At 44.2% G+C, this 11,039-nt stretch overlaps 1 long non-coding RNA gene across 1 annotated transcript; it reads right to left on the bottom strand.

Annotated features, from left to right (window-relative positions):
* Positions 1 to 406: 406 nt before the first annotated feature.
* On the bottom strand, positions 407 to 10,277 carry LOC144101900 (uncharacterized). The gene is made up of 2 exons (XR_013308093.1): positions 9,876 to 10,277; positions 407 to 4,889 (listed from the first exon to the last, which is right to left on the bottom strand). It is a non-coding gene; the product is annotated as an uncharacterized LOC144101900 (long non-coding RNA).
* Positions 10,278 to 11,039: the final 762 nt, after the last annotated feature.

The raw sequence follows: 11,039 nt of genomic DNA, 5'->3' as shown, positions 1-11,039 counted from the left end.
ATAAGTAAAATACAAACTGCAGTGCCACAAGAAGCGATGCTAAAATGCTTGGTTTATAAATGTCCGCACAACAAACAAAAATTACTCTGGACTAACCATTAGTTCAAAAAGGTAGGAAAGATAACGGACAAGAAAAAAAAGTACTACGGGCATCTTGCTTATGATATGCCTACGTAGCTTTGAACATGACATTTCCTGTATGCTTAAGTGCAATGCCACATATTGTATCTTATACAATGCTCTTAATTTAGGCCTTGGTGATTGGGCACGTTGGATTTGAAGACTGATTTGGTTTGCCTGCAGTTTCACCCCTTTGGATCACTGAATATGCTCTTCTACAGAATGTGAGCAACAAGCTATATGCATTTGCGTATAGGTTGATTGCAGTTGATTTGAAACATTCTTCCAGCATCTTGTCTTCTCAGCATTGGTTATAATGCCTGCAAAATAAAGAACAGCAAATTAGCTCATGCAGAAGCAAAGCTTCAAAGCCAATGCAGCACTCTGTGTATGCAGGCTTTGTGTATTCCAATACTCAAGTTCATAGTGAACTTGGAAGGGAAAGGGATCTGGCAGTACTCATGTTGCAAAAAGGCCAGGCATTATGTACTCTGCTTTGTTTTCCAACAAGAGACAATGATTACAAAGGATGTATTTCAATGGCCAAGAACGCTGAAACCCTAGGCAATGTAAATGTTCGCAAAAGATGTTTGGAAAGGTGCTTTGCCGACAGCAGGCGCTTCTTGGCTTTGCCGCACTGTCTTGTAAAATAGGCAGAGCAGAGCAGTATAAGCCTCACACATTGCCGCAAACAGAGGTGCTTCCAGCATAAACAATAGTCATGTCCAATAGAAGCGGTAGAAGCATATTTCTTGTGGCATAGTGGTGGATAACAAAACAAATTCATTTGGTAGACAGGAACCCTTCACTTTCAAAACCGTTCAGTGGTAGACAGTAACCTGTGCCCGCTCTTAATGTTTTTCAATGTCAACACCTGATTGGTGCTGTACACTTCCAAGTAGAGATTGCTGATAATAAAGCATTACCGAAACGACACTCATGGTACACACTGTATCAGACAGTTCTTCCTCGAAGTCAGACCACTCTATCGAATTCTTCCCTGCAGTCCCTCTGCTTCCTGATCTCAGCACACGCAGAGTAACCTAACTCAAGCAGATATTTAGAAGACAGACTTGAAAGTGTAGATGCATGCATTTAGAAAAAAAAAAGCCTCCAGCTTTCCCCATCTCCAGGGGAGAACATAAGTGATATCACAACCAGAGCTCCATTGCAGCTACTTAAATCACTGGATGGCTGCCGTTCATAGATTCAATACAAGTGCTTATAGACTGTAGTGTTCGAATAGTACCACTTCATGGTGCACAACTTGCTTGGTTTACCTACAAAGAAGTGCAATGCCAACTGCAACAATGCCAGCGAAGAGACTCATATTCTCATTCTGCACTTAAATAAGGAGCACTGGCAGCTACAAAGAAGGCCCTTAATTGAATCCCCTCCATGGTGGTTGTTCTGCCTTTCCAGTCATATGTGGTTCACCATTCCTTCTGCCGCATTAATCAGTGGTGAGGCCAAAACAGTACTTTAGTTGAATGCAGTAGAACTGCTAAAGCACCAGCATGAAAACAACTTTACAGGAGCCCTTGCAGTCTTACTTGAAACATGAAACAGCTCCATTGCCTTTAAACTGAGAGTGCATACACCAATGAAAAGATACACATGCAGACAGGACGCACTCACTGTTAGGCTAATGAGGCCGTTTTGTTAACCCCTCAACACGTTTGTTGCAAGAAGGGAAGGCCTTTGAGAGGTGCCCCTAGTTTTAAAGCCAGAGGTTTCTTTGCTAAATCGTTAGTACTTATTTGATGCCAGAAGCTAAGCTGGAAATGTAGTCAAAACTAATTAGAGAAGTGGATGCACGTTGTGACCAAATTAAAAGGTACAAAACACCAGTACCAGACCGACAGAGCCCTAGTGTGGGGTAAGGCCCAAAAAAGAGGCAATTTTTATGCAAGCCATCTGCCATGCATACACTAGCGTAGCACATATGTTCATTCCTGAATTCACTCTGCAATATCATCAGCACTGGTATTAAATCAAATTTTGTCAGCAAAGCATCTGCTTCTGTGCACAACAGCATGTCTCAAACACAATAACTTACGGCAAAATTTTTGACTGCTTAGAGGAACAAGTTCTACCAGCAAAACAAGCAGATCTGCAGCAGCACCAGAGAAAGCTTGAAAAAGGTACTTTCTTTGGGGGTCATCACATTAAAAAAAAAACATGGCCTGGCTTGAACTAGAATGACACATTGTGAGTGACAATTACATTACCGTTCAGTGTTTGACAAAACCAGAAAAAAAAAGAGTAACACGTTATTTGCATTGAACAGAAAAATTGAGCCCATGGCAACTTAAATGTGTAATACAAAACACGAGGAAAAGAATTCCACCTACAGGCACTCTTAATAAGACCGACAACTAAATTTTAGGCATCAAATTTTTTTGCACCACAACGAAAAGCTTACTGCCTAAGGTGTTCGATTCAACAATATTTTTGTGAGAAATACGATAAAAGAATTTTTCAATCAGGCGATGAGCCTGTTTCACATGTCCCTATACTGGAAACCATGATCAGCGAGCCTGACGACAATCATGCACCAGAAAAAGTTATGAACTAAAACTGACATAGTTACAGCCGTCAAACATTAATTAGGCAGTTTCAGTATAGCATAGCGACCATTTCAGTCTCCACGCCCAGAGCTGTTATGTTATGGTACAGTGATGTGCACCTCATTGTTGGAAATTTCAGGGGAACATGGTTACCATGTCAACCAAGAAATATAGAGCACTATGGCACCATCTAGGAATGAAAGTTGAAAGCACATCATTAGTGATGCCAAAATTGAAAACTGAAAAATGGTTTTTGAGGAAAAGAAATGCACAGTAATTGTCTCCGCGCCACAAGGGAAGGAAAGAAGGTGGGAGTGAAAGAAGGAAGACAGAAAGAGGCTCCCGGAATAATTTTCACCACCCAGGGATCTTTAATGTGCACTGACATTGCACAGCACACGGGCGCCTTTTGCGTTTCGCCTCTATCGGAATGCGGCTGCCGCAGCCAGGTTTGCACCAGGGAACTTCGGCTCAGTAGCCGAGCGCCCTAACCACTAAGCTACCGTGGGGAAGGGAGCATTGCTTTTTATCAAAAGCTGAACATGAGAGAGCATAAATTATATATAAAATATGATGAACACTTCTTGAAAAAAACACTGTGAACTTATCGACAGATAATAGTTCACAGAGGTGTGGTCACGTGGGATATACCGGTAACAGCAAGGTTTCACCACAGGATGGTGCTTCAGCTGGTTTCATGCATACTTAACAACGTAATAGCGCTAAAGGCACCTTTCACCAGAAAATCCAATATCAGTGCTGCCGGCGTTGTGAGCGAAAAATCGCGGGCATGGCTCTGCCAGGCAGTTCCCAGAGAGCAACCTAGGAGGCAGGTGGGCCACCTAGCTATGACCTTGCGGCATCATCGCAACCAGCCCACTGGGTAGTCAGCACACACCCCACCATGGCACGTGGAAGTTAAATTAATGATTGGTCACACAGAAGGCGGAGCTTAACTGTCCCCTACAATATTTTCCCATGTCAATTTAACACTACAAATCCTCATTTTTCCGAATACAGTGCTCAAATTTTACAATATGAATAGAGATCTTTTATTTCCATCATACTCTCATGATATGTTTTGTTTTTGGTGAGTTGTCGGTTCGTTTAACACATTGCCACCAATGCTACAGATACAATTAAACATGTCCAGAGGACACGGAAGGAAAATTAGAACCAGCAGTGGCTACACAAAATATTTACAAACACCAAATAAAAAAAAGGAAACAGCATAAATCTCATTCAGCAGCAGCAGAGAAATTGCTTCTGCTCACAATGTATCACTCAATAATTGATTGCAATGGAGAAAGTCTTAATGCCATTCAATCATGAAATATACTATCATCAGAAGGTTCCAAGGATGTTAAACGGTACGACAAAACAGCGCGGACGGAAGGAACGGAAGAGGAGACACATGCCCATCTGTCAGCGCTGTTTCGTTGTAACGTTCAATACGAACCAACTAGCCCGACTCGGTCCTCTCCTTGCATGTTGTTAAGCTAAAAAAACACCCAAAACAAACAGCAGTGGAACAAGTTGGAGCTCGATCCCGATGTATGAGCAAAGACGGAATATGAGCAATACTAAAGGGTCTAATGAATAAAAGGCGAGATCAAGAACAGTATTAGCACATGTAGCTGCCCGTTTCTCCTTTTTCACGCAGATTTCAAATAAGGATAGAAAAAAAAGTACAACTGGTACTGTGCTTCAGGATATGATTACAAAGTTCTAAACCTGATGTTTTTCTACAGGCTCCAAATATTATCACACACGGTATCATTCACAATCCTTGCCATTTTAGCCAAGGTGATGGAATGCGAAGGCAAGATAACAGTGGATTACAAGAGAAGGCAAGCGTAGCAAAGGTCGACAGAAAGTTAGGTTGGCGGATGAGATTAAGAAGTTTGCTGGCGTACGGTGGCTGCAGCAGGCAAAGGACAGGGTTAATTGCAGAGGCATAGGAGAGGCATTTGCCCTGCAATGGGCCCAGTCAGGCTGATGATGATGATGATCTAATCGTGCCCAAGGCACCACCACATTTCTTGTTATGCACTCATCTTTGCAAATGCAGATCACTGAATATGCAGCATAAAGGATACGAGCAAAACGTTGTGGGACAGCGTAGTTGGCAGCAGTTGTTTTGGAGGACCGCCCTCAGGCTGCCTGTATTCCTTGAAGTCTACATACTGGCCCTGGTGCCTGCAAAGTGAAGCACAGCATAGTCACATACACAGGCGAAAAGCCCCAAAGACACAAGGGCATTGCAGTCAATCGGGCATTGGAAAGGCATCTGGTGGTACTGCTAATGGTGCAGTGTGTGAGCATACACCACACATTACTGCGACTGCATATGTAAATTTATAGGCCATGAATATCAATGCACTCAAAACAGAAAGGTTATTTCTCAACAGCTTGTGGTCGTTGGCCTAGATTGGACTGTAGCCTGAAGAAGAGAGCCTAATAAGTGCATAGAAAACCCAAATGCCATTAGCATAACGTTTATCTGCTGTGAGAGTTCAACAATGACAATATGGCAGCCTTATGTTGATTTCAAGGGCAGATTAATGAAGTTCAGATGGCCTTGGGTAATGACGGCTCTTCACAGATCAAGTCTACTAAATAGACCCTGGAATGATTTCGATGGCCATATTCTAATGCAACAGATCTGTAGAGGTGGTCTTTGTGGGTATTCGAGTCAAATTTAAAAGCTCTGTGTGGTTACTATAATTTACAAACAATTTTTTGTAGCGAGAGCTACACTGGGCTACTAGTTGAGCAAGCGGTGGCCAGGAGAGACCAGTTGTGCGCATGCGACGTTAACAAGGCAAGCGGAGAGGAGCAGCAGGTGCGGCGTGTGCTTCGCCATCGCCGCGGCGGAAGAGCAGTTGTGCGTATGTGGCGATACCATGGTAACCACAGAAACCCCACAGGTGCGCTGCGTGCTTCGTCGCCGACTCGCCGCAGGCCGTTCTATCACCCGAACCACGCGTCGCATGCACAGCAGTGAGCATAAAAGGCAGAGATGTAATGGGCAGCTGTATCACGTTTGATATGGATGCATAGAGGGAGAGTCCAGCCGCAGTTAAATGATGGTATAGACAAGTGAAGATTAACTCTTCCAATCCTAAGGTTGTCGCCTGGCACTTGGCTAATCATCAAAGAGAGAAGGGGCATAAGAAAAGGCAAAGAGAACAGCGGAGGCGCCCCCGAACAGCGAGAGGAACGGCTTGCCAAATGGAGATGCCTGACTGCCAAGTGTAATAGATGGCGCATAGCCACCGAGATGGAGCCCAATGTCTCTCATTGTTAAATATACGCTGACCACAACAAGCTCAGCCAGGGAAACGTACCACTACGTATATCCTGGCATAGCCGAGCAAAGCCACAGCCAATTTTTTTTTTAATCGGTCCTCTCAGCAGCTCTGAACCGATTAGGATGACACCTCACCACACATCGCCTACCCCAATAACGTCAATGGGCAGTCTGGACAAGCCTATTGACGTCATCGGGGACGCTCAGAGAGCGTAAGTGGGTGAGTGGGGAGATGGGGTGCAGGGGTAGAGTCCCAGCCTGTTTTCTTTATCTTTTTTTTTCTGGCACATCGGCGTGTATGAGTTGAGAGGGCCAAGGAGGAGCACCATTTTTAATCGCCGATACCTTCAGTGTTAACGAAGCTGGCTTAAAATTTTTGTGGTGCGATGACTAGCGATAGAGTACCGATCGCTCATATGCTTTTCAACCAACCTCAGTATGTACCATTTCATGGTCCCTTTAAGATGTAGAAATGCATTTGGTAGGAGACATGCATGATTTCTATGCCAAACAGTTTTGTGGAATGCTGAAATTGCTGTCTGTTTGAGCAATGGTTCGACAGGAACCAATATGGCTTGTGCTGCACATTTCTGAGGGGCACCTGACCACAAAAGAGAATTGGGACAGTATACATTCGACACACACTAATTCGCTCATTTGTTTCCCAAAGAGAGACTGCTCTGCCTAATAGTGCCTTCCTAGAACTTGGGCTTCTCACGCAGAGGTTCAGCACATGCATGCACAGTGGGTTAATGCATGTAGATACTAAGAGCAGAATCAGCCTCCAACTACCAGGCCAGAGTTCTAATACTACCAGGTGTTGCAACGAAGCTCATCACTAATTTATTAAAAAAGGCTTTTTGAGACACAAAGATGGCTTCTGCAGCATAGTAATACAGTGTTGACAGACATCAGAAAACAAGCGAATCATGTTAGCTATACTCAGAAACACTTAAGTCTGCAGTGAAGCTTCACCCACATTCACGACCGCTGCACAGAATTACTACTATGGCAAAAAAAAAAAAAAAATAGTCCGCAGTTGAAAGTTTTCTTGTTACCTAAACAAGATGCTAATCAGAAGAAAAAAAATTATAAGCTCTAGTATTTTGATATCGGCTTGTTTAACAAAGTCAAACATTAAAAAGCTGATTACATTTATTGTTATGATTGGCTAGGAAAGTTGGTGAGAGCAATGAAATAGCTCAAACTTTTAGCATACAAACCTGTCAAACGGCCCTCCCTAGAATATGCGTCTGCAGTATCAGCTCCTCACCAGAAGATTCTTTCAAATGAAAAAGAAAAGGTTCAAAGAGGTGCGGTGAGATTTATTTGCTCAAAAAATATAGAAAAACAGATTTGGTAACGGAGATGTTAAACTCATGCAGTCTAATACATTAGATAGAAGATGTAAAAAGAAAAGATTAGAAATAGTGTACCAAATCATTCACGGTGAAATTCACATTAGTAAGGAAAGATATCTGCAGCCTCCAGGTAGATTGAGCTCAAACCTTAATCATCACAAAGCGATTCGGCGACACTTGACCCAGCTAACGTCTTTCGCTGCTCATTCTTTCCGGATGCTATTGAGCCCTGGAATAAACTGCCCCCTCATGTTGCTGAGTCTGTAGGTGTAACGGCATTCATGAATGCACTTGGTGACTCTGTCTAGGCATGGGATTCCTGTGGACGTGCGCATAACTGACTGTCCAATATTTTATTTTTTTGCATAGCAAGTGGCTGTACAGTGGTTTGAATTGCGTTGCGTTTTTATGCTCTCTTGTACTGAATTCTCGACGAGGCTTGTTCATTCTTGTGTATATAGGCATTCTTTCTTTTTCTTCGTTTTCCCTCCCTGTAATGACCCTCAAATGAGGGTTGACAGTATTCATAACGAAATAAATACATGGCCCCTACCCTCTTAAAACGATGTGACAATGAATGGATATAAGCCATGATAATGACGTTCTTTCTTTCTTGAGTTCTACTATGCTGTCCCGGGTGCTACAGGTACCTAGCCTGGGAAACCAGTCTCCTTGTATCTATGGGCCTGGGCTAAAGTACTACTGCACATTTGATGAGGACAAGATTTAATGACAGCCATACCAATACACCATATAACAGTCCCAGTTTTCACAAGCTTCGAATGAGAAGACCTGCAGTTTAAGAGAGGCTTTTCACTCCTAGAAGAGTATTGCCAATACACATGATTCGATTTGAAAATCAACTTCTTTAAGTCTAGAAATTGCAAGATGCTCTGCTGAGGAACATCATGAACCTCAGTCCCAAACCATTTCATGAAAAAGCCCTAAGCAGCACAGAGACACTTTCAGTACCCCGGGACCTAACAAAAACCAGGAAATCATCCACGTATCGGAATGTGCGAATAAACTTTCTTGCTAAGTCGTTCTCCACATTCCCGTCAACTTGGCTTAGATAAATGTTGCTGATAGCAGAGGCTACCTTGAAACCTATGCATACCCCCAACTTCTGCATTAATACTTTACCCTGCCACACATCATAAGTGCTCTTGAGATAAACAGACAAAAGTTCCAGAAAAGACCCAGCAGTAATACAACATTTATTCTGGAACAAAAAGCATTCATCATTGCGATATATGATACATTTTTGAATGCACTGCAGAATTTGATTATGAGGAAGAGAATAAAAGAGATGGACCACATCTATGCTAAAGCCAGAGCATGAAGTCAGGTTCTCATCAAAGAAACTTTACAACAGCCGCCGGGGTCGGTACAACATACAGGTCAGTAACGGAAAGTGCTGACAAATGCCTGTTTAGGTATGACGATACAACCATCCAAATACTAAGTGTGGTGCTCAGGGGCTATTGCTCTGAAATGTACGTCCGGTATGCGTCTTTGCCGAAATGTTTCAAGTGAAGAATACTCTGCAGTAGACTTTTGCTCGGACAGAACCAGATTCTTTCTACCGACCCTAAAATTCTTTTGTATTGCATTACAGACTTTTCCCAAAACTGCTCTTCAGATAGTACAACAAAGAACCCTTCTTTATCTGATTTCACTAGCGCAAACGATTGTCACATAAGTATTTAACTAACAAGCAAAACTAGTCATTGCACCCACTAGGGCTCTTGCTACTAGCTACAGCGTCAACGCGCGCGCGCGCGCACGCACGCACGCACGCACGCGCGCACACACACACACACACACACACACACACACACACACACACACACACACACACACACACACACACACACACACACACACACACACACACACACACACACACACACACACACACACACACACACACACACACACACACACACACACACACACACACACACACACACACACACACACACACACACACACACACACACACACACACACACACACACACACACACACACACACACACACACACACACACACACACACACACACACACACACACACACACACACACACACACACACACACACACACACACACACACACACACACACACACACACACACACACACACACACACACACACACACACACACACACACACACACACACACACACACACACACACACACACACACACACACACACACACACACACACACACACACACACACACACACACACACACACACACACACACACACACACACACACACACACACACACACACACACACACACACACACACACACACACACACACACACACACACACACACACACACACACACACACACACACACACACACACACACACACACACACACACACACACACACACACACACACACACACACACACACACACACACCTGGTCCTGTCAACAATCGGAGCTTTAGACGACGCCTCACGAGAAAAAGCAAATATTTCAACGTACATTTTCTTCACACCAGGGTCGAGGAAGAACTTGTATCCAGAGCGCAAGGTTTTTTTCATGCTTGAAATCATGGCCAAATCCATAATGACCTCCCCGAGGACTAGAAGCTTTGCCTGTTGTCGTCTTCTTGTAGCTTTGGGAAGAATCGGGCGAACGGGGCTCCATAGGAATTCCGTGAGCTGATCGGTAGTCACGCACCACACGCGAAAGACACACTGGTTATTGTGCACATTTCCCTCTCGGCAACTTGTCCGAAGTAGAGCGAACTAGAACTAGATGTTCTAGTTCACTCTACCCACGCACCACACTCGACACGACCACCGACACAGCCTTCACTCTTTCGAATTTTGCATATCCTCCCACTGATCTCTGGATGCCGCATTCCCGCTTTCCGTAGCTTGTAGATATACTTCAGTTTCGAAACTCCTCGGCGCGCCCACGGGGAGGAGCCGGCCCGCCGCGGTTCCTGCCACCGCGGCGCTGCGGTCGACGGTTGAGCTGTCGGAGCAAGCGTCGTCTGCTAGCACCCAACGTTTCGCTTGCGCAGGGAGTTCCGAGTTCGGTGGTAGAATGTTTGTTCAGCGACCCTCTTCGACAACTAGGCGCGCTTGTTTCAATAAGGCACGCTTGTTTTATCGCGCGTATAAAAGTTTGAGTCTGGTTGGCTTGTTTCTTTTTTGATAGCACTGCATACGTTGCGCACGTCCGCTCCTTCTAGCACACAGCAAAGAGATGCGTCTACACGCGGCGTTCACCGAGCTGACATCTGCGACAAGAGTGCACACGAACTAGTGTGCATATGGGGCTAATTTAGACGTGTTGCGGTATAATTTGAAATGCGCTTACTCGTCGTCTGTCGTGTCAGGCCACCGTATAGCTCCGTGCACACGTGTCCCGGCGACGTCCAATAACTTTAGTGCGCTCAGCGCCCCGTTCATCTGGTTTAAGTTGCTGCTCATGATGCAACATTCCTTAATGTACTCATTCATGATATACTCTAACTGCAGCACTGGGCAACGTACCATCGCTTTAATGCGAAAATTTCTAATGAAGAGTGGCTTATATGCGGGAAGCAATCACCAAGATAAGTGACACCAAGAAAACTATTGAGAATATTAAAATTACGATATTAAGGCTATTGAAAATTAAAGAAAGCACTTGAAT

The sequence above is a fragment of the Amblyomma americanum genome, chromosome 8, assembly GCF_052857255.1.
Source record: "Amblyomma americanum isolate KBUSLIRL-KWMA chromosome 8, ASM5285725v1, whole genome shotgun sequence".
Taxonomy (NCBI): Eukaryota; Metazoa; Arthropoda; class Arachnida; order Ixodida; family Ixodidae; genus Amblyomma; species Amblyomma americanum.
This window is presented reverse-complemented; position numbering and strand designations above follow the sequence as displayed.